The sequence below is a fragment of the Misgurnus anguillicaudatus genome, chromosome 15 (assembly GCF_027580225.2).
Source record: "Misgurnus anguillicaudatus chromosome 15, ASM2758022v2, whole genome shotgun sequence".
NCBI lineage: Eukaryota > Metazoa > Chordata > Actinopteri > Cypriniformes > Cobitidae > Misgurnus > Misgurnus anguillicaudatus.
The window spans coordinates 13,523,978-13,540,630 of NC_073351.2; positions in this window are offsets into that span (position 1 = coordinate 13,523,978).

Genomic DNA, 16,653 nt, shown 5'->3' on the forward strand with positions numbered 1-16,653 from the left:
ATCTGCTTGCTGTGGCCTGTTGGTCATTTCTTATAGTACTTAATGTAATGCTATTAGATTCAACTATGCATGTGAGGCAATAAAACAATTCAGATTTTTAACTGCAAGTGTAGGGGTGAGCGGGGCACAACCTAAAATGGGGTTAACACCTTTTACATAGTTACACAGACATCTCCTGCTAATTCGTGGAAAGATTTGCTGTGTTATTGTTACTGAACAAAGACGATGCATGAAAACATATTACTTTGTCATTTTTTTTTTAGTTGTGTATGTGAGTCACCAAATCCAGTCGTAGGGTGCCGAACCGTACCCAAATATGATTGTCCCCACTCCTGATCCCCACTTTATGATCTGTACCCGAGTACACTTACGCCATCAAAAGATGCCATTGTTTTGAAGGAAACTGGAAGATATGTGACATGGAGTTCATCATAATTATGAGTTCATGGATTATTAGTTGTGTTTAAAATCATGCGCGCTATATTAAATAAGATTTAAAAGCATATTAGGAGCAGTCTGCTCTCCAATCACTCTTGAGATGCTTTAATGATATAATCCGCACGCATGATTTCAAACACCTCTGTTATCTGGGGTCATTTGGGATGCGGTGCATGCGGCTGTATGTATTTTGTGTTTTAAGTATTAAGTCTTTTACAGTGATGGCTAAAGTTTCACATTTCGGCGAATGTGCCCTGCCCCTGAATCAAAGCAATCCGTACCCGAGACCACCTCTGCAGATTTCAGCTTCAACCCCAATCAAACACACCTGAACCTGATAATCAAGTTGTTCAGGGCTACCTAAAAATTAGAGACAGGTGTGTTGGAGCAGGTTTGAAACTAAACAATTCAGGACAGGTTCCTTCCAGGAAAAGGGTTTGAGATCCATGGATTTAAAGTAACCATGAAATTGAAACATTTTAAATGGAATATTGTAGTTTTTTTAACACATATCTGTGCATTTTTTAATATAAATTCATGTGCCCTTATAATCGTTAGTAAAAAAAAAAAAACGTTAACCTCCTCGGAACCGTTTGTTCTCAAAAATTGTTCTCTTCTCGAAAATGGCCCGAGGGCGGGGCTATCAGTTAGCAGCATGGCTCAGCGTCCAATGTTCCAATCATTTCTTGATAAACAAAATCAAGTCCCGCCCTACATTTTTTCTTATTTCGAAAGCCGTTTTACTCGGTTATAGGTCACAATATGGAAGACAATTGCTACTTCCGTTTTATGGTGACTTTAACATAGTGTTACAACCATAGACTTTAAAAAGTATGGGCGTAGTATCTGTGACATCACCCATAGGTTTGTAAAGAGCTTTTTTGAAGCCAATAGTAGGTGTTGCCCACCGTCGCTTCTTGGCCGTGCATCACCATGCATCACTCGCGGATAAATGAAAATGGGTAAAAAGGCCGGGATGTGGATGAAGCTGAGGTGGCTGGTTACTGAAACCACGCCTGCCTAGCTCGACTCTGCTGATAGCAGTGGTAGTTCACCCGTCACTCAAGCGGCCACACCCTTAATTATGCAGAACTTTAAGGCTTAATATAATTTAAACATATGAGTTACAAAAAATGTACCCCCCTCACAGTTGTCATGAAGGGCAAAATTTGGCTATACAGACCAAAAACAGTTTTTGTACCAGGCTGTAAACATATTTTCTACTGTAAAGTTGGGCATATTAACATGGGGTCTATCGGAATTGACTTCCTTTTGGAGTCAGCCTCTAGCAGCCAGTCGATGAATTGCAGTTTAAGTCACTTCCGTATTGGCTTCATCAGAGAGATCGATAGGTTGCCCCTAATTAAAACTAAAGATAGAGCCACACCAAAAGATTTTTTTAAATCTTATCAGATTTTCAAAATGTGAGATACCACAAACATGATGAAAAAAACCTATGATTTAACACGTTTGTTCCTATTCATGAATATAAGCTGACGTCACTCACATCTAAAACTTGTCTTTTGCCATTTTGAGTACCTTTAGTTGTTGCAAAAGAAGTAGAAGCTATGCCTTCAATATGTTGTAAGCATCAAAATTTGTTTACAACACTAAGAAGGCTCGACACAACATGTCGAGACAGCGGACAGCGGCTGGAAGAACACATCAGGGATCGAGTAGGCATCACACCCTAACCAAGATATTTTTTTAAAGTTGCGTTCCTTTTCATGACAGTGGAGGTGCGAAATGTTGTCTTTCGTAGCCATTTCCCATATCCGTAAAAATCATAGACAGTAAAAGATAAAAAAATCCGTAAATCATTGCAAGCTAGCCAATGCTTGTCAGCAGCCTACAGGTACTCGGTAGGTACTCAAGATGGCGGCAGGCAACTGGATTGACGCAAAAGGTCACATGACTGATATTCATGAATGGTGTGTGGAGTGCCACTATGTGGTCATGACAGCACACCACACACTATCAGATTACCTTCACAAACAACGCCAGTCTCCACTGAGAACACAGAAAATCTCGCAGAGATCTCACGATGTCTCTCGCGGCCAAACGTGACTTCACAGTAAACAAACATTTCTACACTTCCGACAATCCTAGCTACGTCCCGATTATCTTGATGGTTCTACAGATTATCTCATCAGATTTTCCCTTGGTTTGAGGTGTGTTAAGAGTGTCTGAACCTGATCGGAAGAACCTCAGAGCCACCCCGATTGCGAATCATAAATAATAAACAATAAATAACAATAAATAAACAAAACAATATCCAATCAGAAAGTGAGATGATGGAAGACGGAAGCAGTCATCATGGCGCAGCACAAAGTGAAGTTGATGCAAAGTGAACTTGTACAGACCATGTTCCCGCCGTCTCCATGACTTCACCCAAACCCTTTTCTTTTTCACCCTTGAATTTTCTGTGAAAATCATTCCAAACACTATCACTGACATTTCATCGTCCGCCATGCTTATTCTGAAGTCTCGTGATATTTTGCGAGATTTCCTCCGTTCACAGTCGAGACTCTGGTCACATTTTGAAAATCTTATAAGATGCAAAAAATCCTCTGCCGTGTACCCGGCATAAGGGGGAAAACGGACCAAATTCTGCCTGATTATCTTGTGGTGTGAGTACCGGGCTTTAGCTATCAGGTGTACAACAATAATGAAAAAAAGCTATGTAAATTTCTAATAGAAATGAAAACTTTAATTTTAATATCCGAATAATTGACAAGTACAATTATGTTTCGTCATACCATGTGTTAAGTTGTAACATTTGCACTTCTCTTTTTTAGATTCATCAAAATATTTTTATTTTGTTGCCTAGATTACAGCTTGCACATTATAAAAATGTATCACTTGTAAATTTGTACCAAGTACAAAAAATAGTAAGTCGTATAGACTTCAGCCGCCTGGTTTCCAGCAAAAAAAAACAAAAAACATTCCTACGAGAGTCTGTTTGTATCAGCGATGGTACGAAAATCTGCCCTGTCCAGCGCCATTGGCCAGCAGGAAGCACATTCCAGTCCGTCCTGTTTGCGGCCCTCTCTCTCTTCCTGCCAGGCGCAGAAACATGTCTGTGATAACTTACAAAAATACATCACACAGGCTCTTAATCATGGCCCGCTGGTGCCCCTGCAGTCCCTCTCTGAAACATCTTTTATTAAAGTACCAGCAGGTAAAAGATTGTCGAAAGAGACGACCGGTAATGTCGTCCCAGGCCTTTAGCAGCAATGATGGTCTATATCTACAGGATACAGTGGCATCAGGTGATCAATGTGAAATCTGTTTTTAAACCTTTATCACATTCACCGTCATCTGTTATCAGTTGCATATTTCTGTCGCCCTGCGTCTGACCTTTAGTTATCAGCTGGCATTGTTAAAAATCCATTTATTTGTGTATTTGGAATTCATCTCAGTTTGTACGCAGCATGTGAATGTATTAAAATAGCATTGGACGTTTTCCTGCCTGCGAATATCGCACCTGATGCCTGTGTTGCTACATCACAACAGGTGACTAAAAACAGTCCTGAGTTTTTATGAAAGCTGTGAAATGTGGATGCATTGATCGCAATCCTGCCATAAAATCTCGAATTTTGGGCTTTAAAAGAGATCATTGTCTATGGTAACATCAAAGTACAAAAGCATTTAAATGCATTGTGCTTTGGATTGAAGGCAATGCACTTCTAAACGTAATGTTTAGTTTAGGCCGGAGAGGTCGACCTCATCAATTTGGGATGTTTACAGCTATCTGCCCATTGTGAAGGCTAGGGGCCGCCTGAGTCACCCTCGACCCAGCCGCTCTGAGGTTTGTTTAACTTGCTTTCAAGGAATTTTGGAGCCTCTCCAATGATTGTTAATGCATATAAGTTAACGTTCATGTCTATGTAGCACTGTAGACAATTCAAGTTCGAAGATAAAATGTCTGCACTTTAAACCCTATTAGGTTTTTTCGTCAATAAGGGCGCAGGGGACTAATAATGATACTTGGCTTAGCAAGCCCAAGTATGTTGTTTCCAATGGTGCTTGTTGTTGACTGCAGACAGGTGAAGATTGGGTGGATCTCACGGCCTCCGTCTAGCCAGGAAGGACTGGACACGAGGGGAGATTCTAATTATAATGAGATGAGAGATAACTGCTTTTATCTGAATCAAAGCGGAGGGTCTCTCCCCACACCCCTCAGGGATTAAACACAGGAAGATTACGCTAATGACAGACTGTGTTGGTTTAGATGGCATTAAACTCTTTCTGATGGGGAAGGTCACTTAACTGTTCTCCCACGCATTATCCCCGATTGGAACATGATAAGTGTCTGAAAGCTCCAAAATTTTGCTAAGGAGGATCTGTCTGCTACTTTTGTAACCCTAAACTGAATGGTCAGCCTGATCTCACGAGAATTCGTACATATTTTACAAGTTGGCTAATTCGTATGAATTTATACGAAGTGAATCTAGCAAAAACATATTATCATTAAAAAAAAACGAAAGCCCACCCCTAAGCCCAACGTTAAGGAAAATTGTACAAAAATGTAATAATGTGGTTGTACGAATTAGCCACCTGATAAAATACTTACGAATTGCCATGAGATAGAATGGTTTACGAAATCAGAACCAACAAAAAAAAATCTCAGAAACGTCCAGTTCTTAGGAAGCAAATAAAGTTAAGTTCTTAGAATAAAGTACTTATAGTTATTAACTGTATTGTGTCTTGTTTTCTGTCCATTTGAAAAGAGCGGCATTGTGAGTCACCAGCATTGTTTACATGTTTACAAGACAATGATGTAGTGAAAAAAAGAAGCTCTTCCTTTGAGTTCATCAAAAAGTTTACTGACACACACCGCGGTCACAAAAAATCTGTGGTTACAGATCCGTGAAGATGACTAAATACGTTGTATTAAGCATGCCCAGTAGATGGAGATTTGACTTTTTAAAGGAACACTACACGGCTGCGCTCATATGTATTCGTCTACAGAGCATTAAATACAAGCATTAAATCAAGACGGCGGAAGCATCAAGCAATTTTGTTTAAACGGACGATCAGGTGGGTTTACTACTACAATTGACACTGGACCAAAATTTTGTAAACTTTGTTGGAGACACGTTAATAAACTTTTTTACATTTCCTTTGGTGAGTAAGTATGTATTAGTTAACAATGTTAACGATATGCAAAGGGTACAAATCCCAAAGTAAACAATGACGCAAATTATCGTTTGCAATGTAAATCTCTATTCTTGGACTACAACACACGGTTTACTTCCTGGGCCTGTTGACGTGGTAAAGAGCGACATTATCATACTTTCTCCTGCTTTGGACTCAGTCTGTAAGTTAACTCCTGTTAGCATTGCATTGTGATAGGGTGGCCATTCGTGCCAGTTCCGCCGTACACGTCCTGAACATGTTATCGGGTTCGTTCTCCGGAAGTCACACGCATACGTCATTGAGGTTCTCACATTTCAGTTAAAATGCATTAGAAAATTAAGATTAATTTCTTTTAAGACATACAATCATTGTAGTTTCATTCTTACCTTGAAATGTAACGGTTGCTTTTCTGAAATTAAACCCGAAATATTAAACCTTGATGACGTATGCAGTCGACCAAAGCGACTTCCGGAGAGCGAATCCGAAAACATGTTCGGGAGTGTCCGGCGGAACTGGCACGAATGGCCACCCTACATTGTGAGCGAATCTTTAAAACATGGTAAGGAGTGTCACATTACCGGCTGATGTCAGAGGTATTCAGGCCAATTACAACAAACTGGTTAGCTGGCCAACAGAGACACAGAGCTTTTCAAATCCATGAGTTTTGTACAAAATCAGAGTGTTTGAGGAAAGCAGTATATCTGGAGCCTCAAAGATGTACGGTATGTGGAAAATAATGTGTTTTTTAACCATAAACCACACAAACACATATGGGTGGTTTCCCGGACAGGGATTATGTTAAACCAGGACTAGGCCTTACTTTAATAAGGAAATATAACTAGTTTTAACAAACATGCCTTACTACAAACATCACATTTTGAAGCAAAACAAAGGGCACTGAAGTATTTTAAGACATGTCAGTGCAACTTGTTTTCAGTTTGGACAGCTCTTATATTTATTTTAGTGTAGGACTAGTCTAATCCCTGTCCGGTAAACCACCCCATAGTATTTTACCCAACGTTGGATTTTGACGTCCCAATTTTGAGCAGATGTTAAGGTGACTTAAGGCCATTTAATATCAGCAGAAACCCTTTAGGTTGTAAGGTAATATTTCATGATAAATGTCCACAGATTTATACTGGAAAAAAACATTTATGTTGTCAGATTGCTGTATCCACTTGTGCTGGATTTGGAATTCAGATCAATGTTGGATTTTGACGTCAGATCAACACTGGATTTTGACGTCGAATCAATGTTGGATCTTGACGTCGGATTAACGTTGGATTCTGATGTCGGATCAACGTTGGATCTTGACGTCGGATCAAGGTCGGATTTTGACATCGGATCAACGTCAGATCCTGAGGTAATGTAATGAATCTACCTGTGAATGCAACAAAATGTAGGGAACTGTTGTCTCCACTCTCCAAAGACAGGACACAGATTGTGTCAAGGCCTTCAAAAGTGTCATCAAAAGTTTGCGTTTTTAGGACCCAAAATCGCATAAAAACTTTTTAATTTACTGTTGAAATCATTGTCGTGTAATGGCTCCATAGATGGTGGTGCCTTTAAGCCATAAGTGTTCCTGTAGCTCAACTGGTAGAGCATTGTATTAGCAGCACAACCCAGATAGCAATGAGTCGGCGGACCACCGGCGGTGGTCTGGAGGCAGTAAGCGTCATAAGGGCGTAATCGCAAACAGGTCTGACGGCGGACCGCCGGCGGCAGCCGCTTTTTAAAAGTTAGGCATAAATTAAGCAGTCGGTATCTTGCAACAAATGGGAGTGACGTATTCGGCGGCAAACGTTTCATCCCCGCCAGCGGGACGCACCTATAGCCGACAGCTTGGGGCTGGCGGCATAAAGAAGCCATTCGGATATTTTTTGCTATCTGGGAAGCAGCACAGAGCCAATTGGTTCGATGTCCAGGGAACACACATATTGATAAAAACCTTGAATGTACGGTTTTCTTTCAATAAAAGCATTTGCCAAAATGCATAAATATAAGGCTTTCCTATCATGCTGGCTGACTACCACTTATTGCTGGTGAAGATTGTTATGCTGTAAACTGAACATGACAGCTAAACATTCGTTACAGATTATCTGTTGTTTATGACCTGAAGCGTTGGTATTTGTCTTTGTTGACCTCACTGATGGGGGTTTTCAGAGAGTTTAATTTTTAGTTGTTTTAGGTCTGACAGGTAGACAATGAAAGCTGGTAAGAACATGCTATAATAATTCTCTAATTAGACAAAAACAGGAAGTAGACAAGCAATATCTATCGAGTGGTTTCCTGTGGAACCCAGTGCATTTGTTGTGGGTCCAAGTCTTAAAACTGGGACTGCCATACAGAGAGATATTTTCATTTCGATTCTGAACGGCATTCTTCTGTAGTGAGAGACAGTTAAAAGGCTCTCTGTCAAAACACATTAATAATCCCTCTCTCAATTTATTCAAGCAGTTACATTGAATCACTTTAGGAATGTTGTGGACAGCCTACACAAAGGAAGACTTTGTGTGTGTGTGTGTTTGCTTTATAAAAATCGGTCTTGTTGTTTCTAGAGTCACAAAGGGGAAATGTATTGTTGCGCAATGTGCGTGTTGTGCCAATTATTAAGGCAACAATGCAAAATCATAGACTCCTTAAAGATTTCCACATTACGTGACGGCTAACCTGCAAAGCTTTGGCAATCACGAGACTTCAAAAGTAACATATAAAATACAATTAACTGATTCCCATAAACCCATCCCCATGTTCTCCAATCTGTTACATTGCAGTAATGCACCCCTCTCTCCTTCATTCATCTTTATCTCTCTGTATCGTGTCTCTTTATCAAGTCTTTATTGGATGGCCTGGGAGTCAAAATGTAATTAAGGTAGCCCGAGGCAAGTTGTCACACGTCCATATTACTCTAAGATTGTATTTGAAATTCAATCCAAGCACCTACCGTAAAGGCTACTATTCCTTTAATGCATTTCAGGGCAGTTTTATTGAGTTTGCTTGTTTACCCAACAGCTATTACAAAATTGTGGTGATTTAGGATTTAATATATAATGTCATTTAGGACAGCTTTGATGTTTGACTAGGAGCTTGAAGCCATAAAAACAACTTCTTGACCGAGACCACTTTTGCTTCTCACTCTTTTTGCTGTTTTTTACTTTTCCTCCACTCTTGATTTATGTCAGTCACGACAAGGACACACGCCCATCAGAAGAGCAGATGACGTAGATGTGACTGCCATCCCTCTCGCAAATTGGGGTCACCAACCTTCATCAGCCAAAGCGGGTGAGTCATCATCAGCCCGGCTCGGAGCGGAGTCACCGCGAGACGTCGCCGCTTCCGTTCCTCGTCCAAATTAAGCAGGGCCGACCTGACATTGTCTGCTCTGTGTCGTCAAACCACTCTAGGGTGGGGAGAAGAGGAAGAACGGCGAGATTCATCTCAAAAAGCTAGCAGAAGATTAGGCCCTGGATCCGCACGCGCTCCGTAGGGAATCCGGCCAGACGTTTCGTTGGAACGGGGGTGGCGGAGTCGGATGATTAAGGGGGAGATGGGAAGGAGGCAAAGTGGACGAAGGATAAAGGGGTAGAGAGGAAAGGAGATGAAGGGGTGGGCTGGCAGTGTCCCAGGGCACGTCTCTCTTGGCCAGCGTATATTTACTGATGCTATCGGCAAGTCTGAATCTGAATAAACACAGGGCCTAGATAAAGAACAGAAGACGTACACAGATTTACACGCACACACTTCTTACAGATGAACGAGACCCTGGATGGCAAACATTAAACTCTAAATTCCTTTCAGTGTGTAATTTCATGTAAATTTAGAGTCCTACAGCTATAAGACTGCATGGGACAAACTACACAAAGCAAAACTCAAATAAGTTATGCTGAACTACAATGCATCACGCTGAAGTGAACGTTTAAAAACATAAAGTAAACACACATGCATTTTAATCTCCCTATACATCTGTATCTTTGCAAAGATTTTAAAATCTGAAAATATTTTTTTGATTGCGAAAGTCAAAATTGAAGTGGTTTTCTGTTGCAAGTTCTAACTTCACAAATGACAAAAGTTACCCAGCATCATTTATCTATTTTTGATAGCCAATGAAATGAAAGACTACTTTGTGACAACATGTTCCAAATTGTCAAAAAAATATTCAAAACTGTACTCCGCTACCATCCTTCAGCTTTGCACACACTGAGGCACCTGTATTTGGATCATGGTCTTTGTATGTGAGTACGGGGTTGTGAACTTGACCCTTCGGAGGCTCCATGCTGACTTTTGAGCGCAGCAGAGAGAGGAACTGTGTGCAGGTGGTGCGAGTGAGCATCTGAGCACCTGCAAGCCTCTTTCCTCTGTGACCCATTCACATCTGGCCTGGATCATGGCTTTGTCGGACATAAATAACATCCAGTCTTTGGAAGAGTCTATTTCACACGTCCATACCCATGACGTGATCCAGAATTAACATGAATTATGACCCACTGTTGTGATCACTCTATCCCTATCTGCCTTTTGTCATTTTTATTTTAGGAGGACACTTTTACTAGCAGCTTTTAGCAAGCAGACCCGTGACTTCAGATCAGACATCCTTTCCAAGGGATCAAGGAAATAAAGCCCTAGTCTGTTTTTTATGTGTAAGCAAACATATGCGCACATTCGAATGCACAGCCTTGCAAAGAATAGTTTAATAGTACACAGACATCCGACCCATGCACATTGCAACAAAATGCAATGCATCTCCTGGGCTACATACTACATTTTCCTGTACGCGCATGTGTGACCTAAACAAACGTAGGTTTCAAACATTTGGCAGTGCGTGTACAGTATGCACGCACTCTTCTGATGATGAAAATTGCGTCACACGCACTGTACGAATACCCTCGTGTAGGCGTAAAAGGTGGACCATACTTCGATGATTTAATAACAGATTTTGCCAGCGGAAACGCCTATTTTGCAGTTGATAAACTACTGTCAGGATTTACTAAATACCACTAAAGTTGTTTTAGCGACTGACCTTATTGCACACGAATTTGTAGGAGTTTCCCTTGCAGACGCAAAAATTACCAAAGGAGATTATTGGAATGAATCATGCAACACGATTTAATAAGATTTGCACCATTATCTAACACCTAAAAAACCATGTCTTAAAGGGATAGTTCATCGAAAATGAAAATTACCCCATGGTTTACTCACCCTCAAGCCATCCGAGATACATATGCCCATCTGGTAACACTTGAAGGGGTGTTCATAAGACTGACATGACACCTTCATAATCATGACATGACACGTGTCATGAACATGAAGGAGATTTTATGACAACTGACATTAAGTTTCATTTGTTCAATTATGTCATTTTTAATTCAAAGATGACATTGTTTGAATTCTTTTTGTTATGACAACTTGATATAAACCAATACATCATAACTTGTCATAAATCTGTCATAAACGTAGCAGAATAATTATCAAACTTAAGAAACTACCTAGCTTTATGCGTTAACATTACATTAAACTATCATTGAAATATCATTAAGTGTTAATACTCTGTCAAATAATTTTAAATGCCTTAGCAAAATGGGACAGACACGTCAAAATATTATATTTAACTTAATGTATGTGTTCAATACATAAAAAACTGACAACTAACAGAACTTGTACTTCCTCACACAGAGGATTCTGACATTTTCAGACATAGAAGAAAAAACTAACAAAACATTGAATCAATTTAATTTAATCTAATTAACTTTGCAGTGATATGGACCCAGCGCTGCATGGCTTAACCCATTATTGTACTGTTTTCATTTAATTTATGTGAATCTGTCTACAAATGCAATACAATATTATTTTATCAATTTTAATTATTATTATTATTATTATTGAATGATTGATTTTATTTGTTAAACACATGGAGGAAACTTTTTGAAAACATTTTGAACTGAAGAATATTCATGATGTTGTTATAAAACTATTTGAGTATTAACACTTAATGACATTTTAATGACTAATTATATTTGTACCACTGTAGTTGAGGTCAAGAAAAATATTTATGACGCTGTTATAAAACTATATGACAGAGTATTAACACTTAATGACATTTTAATGACAAATTGAATTTGTATCACTGGTATAAAGTGGTCAGTTATGTTGTCTTGGTAATGTCAAGTTGTCATAACAAAGACATCTTAAACAATGTCATCTTTGCATTAAAAATGACATAATTAAACGAAAGACACTTAATGACAGTTGTCATGAACGTGCATAAAATCTCATCTTCATGTGCATAGCACGTGTCATGTCATGGTAATGACAACAGGGCCAGACATTTTGAAGCCCAATACGTGTATCCAACACTCACAAAAGTAGTCCACGTGGCTCCAGTGGGTTAATAAAGGCCTTCATAGGAAAAATATCCATATTTAAAGTTTATAAACTATAATAACTAGCTTCCGCCAACGTCCAATGCCAACATCCAGACCTACACTTATAGAAAATAATGTGTTTGAATGTGTAAAATATGTGGCGCAACGTGGCGCTTCTTGCCTGGTGTGTGCATTGACGGGGCGATTGTGGCCAAATGATTAAAGAGTCAAGCTTGGAACCCCAGGGTCGCCAGTTCGAGTCTCATGGCTAGCAGGTTGTGAATGTGGTGAATTTGAACAAGGCACATTTCCCCCAATTGCTAACCGGGCGCTGCAGTGATAGCTGCCCACTACCACTTACTGAGGGGTTAAATGCAGTATTTCATTTGACGTAAAACTAAGTAGACTGTAACTTTATCATTCAAACTGAGATGGTGATAGAGAAACAATAGTTACAGATTGCAGCTGTACACTTCTCTGTCACTTTTTCTCATCTCTTACACTCAACACTAGTACTTGCACACTTTCTCCCTCTCGGAAACGTCAGCAGAAGTGCACACTGCACTGTTGTACATCCCAAAGCGAATGCTTCCCCTAACCTTCCAGTCTCTCCATCCCGTTGTCTACTATAAACAGTTTACACACAATACGATCGGTTGGCATGGAGACGAAGCGTGGATGAGGCGGAGGGGATCACAGGTGTTCCTGTTTGCATTTGTGTGTGTGCGTGCGTGCATGTTTCGTTCTCTGGTGGAGAAAGAATTTCACCAGCGGTACGGACATCTCCCACAAGGCCGATTTATTTATTTCAGACGTCCAGACACGTTTACATGAGGGGACGAGAGCACACTTCCTGTTAGTCCCAATCTTCCTCTCTTTCTGAAAACCCCACCATCTCGTTTTCCGACCCCCGGGCCCCATCTGCGTCGGCCCTCGGGGCTGGCTAACGCTTTACGGTGTGCCTGCAGGCCTGCGTTGGTAATAAACAGAGGTCAAAACCGGCGCTCGCTTTCGTTTATGAGAGCGACTGAACTGCTAAGACTTCTGCCTTACGCCACACATGCAAATACAGAGGAATGTGAAGAGGAGCTCAAGTAACAAGATTGTACAAGCAATGAGATTAGACTAAACCGTTACGTATCAGCTCGAGCAAACAGCCTTAGACTATTCGCTCATGCTGAGTGTTAGACTGACAGCTCTTATCGCTTTAATGACAGGTACTTACAACATAAGACAGCTGATTGCGCTTCTTATCAGAATGACAAGCAGTTAAACACTTTAACTGTAATTAAACCATTTTCTTAGCGATGATATACAATGCAAGCATGATTTATTTGCAGTAAACATTATCTGAGTGGTGAGAATGGTGATCACTTTAAGGTGGTAGGGGCTGTTGAGATAAGAATAATAGATTAGAGCGTGTGCGTGTGTTGACACACTTAAGTGAATGTGTTTCTCATTATCTTAAAGGAATAGTTCACCCCAAAAAAAAAAAAAAAAAAAATGAAATGCATACTCACCCTAACCTAATGATATTTTGTATAATATCTATGCTGTTAAAGGAATAGTCCATTTTCTTAAAAGAAAAATCCAGATAATTTACTCACCACCATGTCATCCGGAATGTTGATGTCTTTCTTTGTTCAGTCCAGAAGAAATTGTGTTTTTTGAGGAAAACATTGCAGGATTTTTCTAGTTTTGATGGACTTTGGTGGACACCAACACTTAACACTTAACTCAACACCTAACAGAGTATCAAAGGACTTTAAACGATCCCAAATGAGGCATAAGGGTCTTATCTAGCGAAACGATTGTCATTTTTGACAAGAAAAATAACAAATATACACTTTTAAACCACAACTTCTCGTCTAGATCCGGTCGTGATGCGCAAGCGTGACCCCACGCAATACATCATGACGTCAAGAGGTCACAGAGGACGAACGCGAAACTCCGCCCCAGTGTTTACAACCGTTCCGACATTGTTGTATGTGGAATGATACTAATTAATGTCTTTGTGTCAGTTTATTGTTTACAATGGTTCGCAAATGTGCGTTTTATATATGTAACACGTGACCTACCTACGTCACTACGCATTTACGTTAGGTCGCGCTGGACTGGATCTAGACGAAAAGTTGTGGTTTAAAAGTGCATATTTTTTGTTTTTCTTGTCAAGAATGACGGTCGTTTCGCTAGAGAAGACCCTTATGCCTCGTTTGGGATCATTTAAAGTCCTTTGATACTCCGTTGAAAAAAACTGTTAAGTGTTGAGTTAAGTATTTAGTGTTGGGCTCTATTAAAGTCCATTAAAATGAGAAAAATCCTGCAATGTTTTCCTCAAAAAACATAATTTCTTTTGGACTGAACAAAGAAAGACATCAACATTTTGGATGACATGGTGGTGAGTAAATTATCTGGATTTTTCTTTTAAGAAAATTGACTATTCCTTTAACCAATAAACTGGAATCACAGAAAGACAAAAAATTGGGGTGCCCTTAGGCGTCACGATGAAAGAAAGACCGTTCTTCACCTGCACTATCTAGGTTCTCTGTGTCTCAAGCTTCTGTACATTTGAGAATTGACAAAATCACTGCAATGATAACAAAAGCATCACACATTTACACACAGACACACACACACACACCCTAGTCCACGTTTGCACATGTGACAATCTTGTCTTAAACATTTACACCGATGATATCATTGGAATGCGTTCTGAAGGAGGGAGAGGCCCATCAGGACAATGTAGTGTGTGTGTGTGTGTGTCTTGATATATCTGTTATGGCCAGCGGTGTTTTATCATGTAATCCAGAGAGTGTACTGTATGCTTGCCAAGCATACGCTGGCAGAACAGCGATTAACACTCAGAGGAAGCCGCTCGGCTCTCAGTGAAAGAGCAGGTCGAATGAGAACGAGGCGATGGACACCCCCATCCTAATCTCATCAGTTTTCTGTCCTTCTTTTTTGCTCTCCCTCTCTCTCTCTCTTTCTGTGTTTTTTTCAGCAAACAATGAGCTAAAGAGAAAGGAATCTTATCTCAAAATGCCCTTTGGAATTTCTATCAAATGCAAAGCCAACCCATGTTTGTTCATTTGCGCCGAGGGGTGAGAGGAAAGTGAAAGAATTACTGCCGAGTATAGTTTGAATGAATTTGTATCCGTTTATGTTGAGAAAGTGAATATGCAATTTAACAATTTTCTTCAGTTTGTAGTTCTGAAACTGTGAATAACATTTTGGAGCCACGAGTTTCTTCTTGTAATTTATAATAGGTACTTATTATGATTTATAAATGACTTTCCTCTTTTCTTCTACTAATTTATGCATAGTCATAAATCAAAAGTACATTTTGAAATCGTTGTGTGGCATCCTGGTTGTATCCTGTCAAATTCATGTGGCTTTTCTGTAATGGAATAACCTTAGATCGCCTTACAAAAAGACACCTGAATTTAACATGTTGTGATTCCATGGGTCTTAACATAGGAATTTACAGAGGATTCACATGAAAACTTTCCAGAACCACGTGTTATATGTGATCAGATGTTTTGCACATGTGCAGTTCATGTTGACGTGAAAAATGTGATATTCATGTGGCTAGCAACGCAAAAAGGTCATAGGTTTAAACTCAAGAAACATGAATACTGATAAAAAAAAATCTATGCCTTGTAATGCACTGTAAGTTGCTTTGGATAAAAGCATCTGGCAAATGCATAAATGTAATTGTGCCAGTAAGCAAGCATTAAAGTCGCAATAAAATGAAAAACAAAAATTTTCTTTGGAAATTGTTGCTGTTATTTGAATGACTTATCTGTGAGCTTCGTTATTTTATTTTATTTTTAATTCATGTGCCCTCATATTCTTTAAAGGGGACATATCATGAAAATCTGACTTTTTCCATGTTTAGGTGCTATAATTGGGTCCCCAGTGCTTTAATTAACAAAATGTGAAAAGATCAACCCAGTAACTTGGTCTTGGTAAACCATTCTTTGCAAGCATTTAAAAAATAGGTCATTAAAATTTGGCTCTCCTTGTGATGTCAGAAGGGGAAAGTACACCAGTCCCTCCAGAAAAACGTGATTGTGCGATCGGGCGATATATTGCATAATCAGCCAAAGTCCGCATATTTATGCGGGGCTGCATTTTTTCCAAATACGACGCACTTTCACAGCATTAATTACATATTTCCGCGCACAAAATATGCGGGGCTTGCATGATTTCATAATCTCCGCATTTTCGTCGCAAAAAGTCACATATATATTAGCAGAAAGTTGAAAAATGTTGCATTTACTTCCCAAAAGCGCAGCCGTGTCCTCTATTGCCATGGGAACGTTATGAAGTGACGTGATTATGTGACGTGAACATCATTGCAGCTTTTGAAGTTCCGCAATTTTCGCAAATTCCCGCAATTCCATCGCATAAATTGCATAAATATCCCGCATATTCCATCGCATTTTTTAAGAAAACATGCCGCAAAATCGAGGATTTTTGCCCGCAACAATCACAAAAAAAACCAAAGCGTTTTTCTGGAAGGACTGGTACACACCAAATTTTTATAATAATGTTATAATAAATTATCTATATGGTATTTTGAGCTAAAACTTTACATATGTTCTCTGGGGACACCAAAGTTTTTTTACACCTTATAAAAGTTTTTTTGAAATGTCCCCTTTATCGTACTTTACGTACTATAAACCGCACTAACTTACAAGGCGCACCTGAC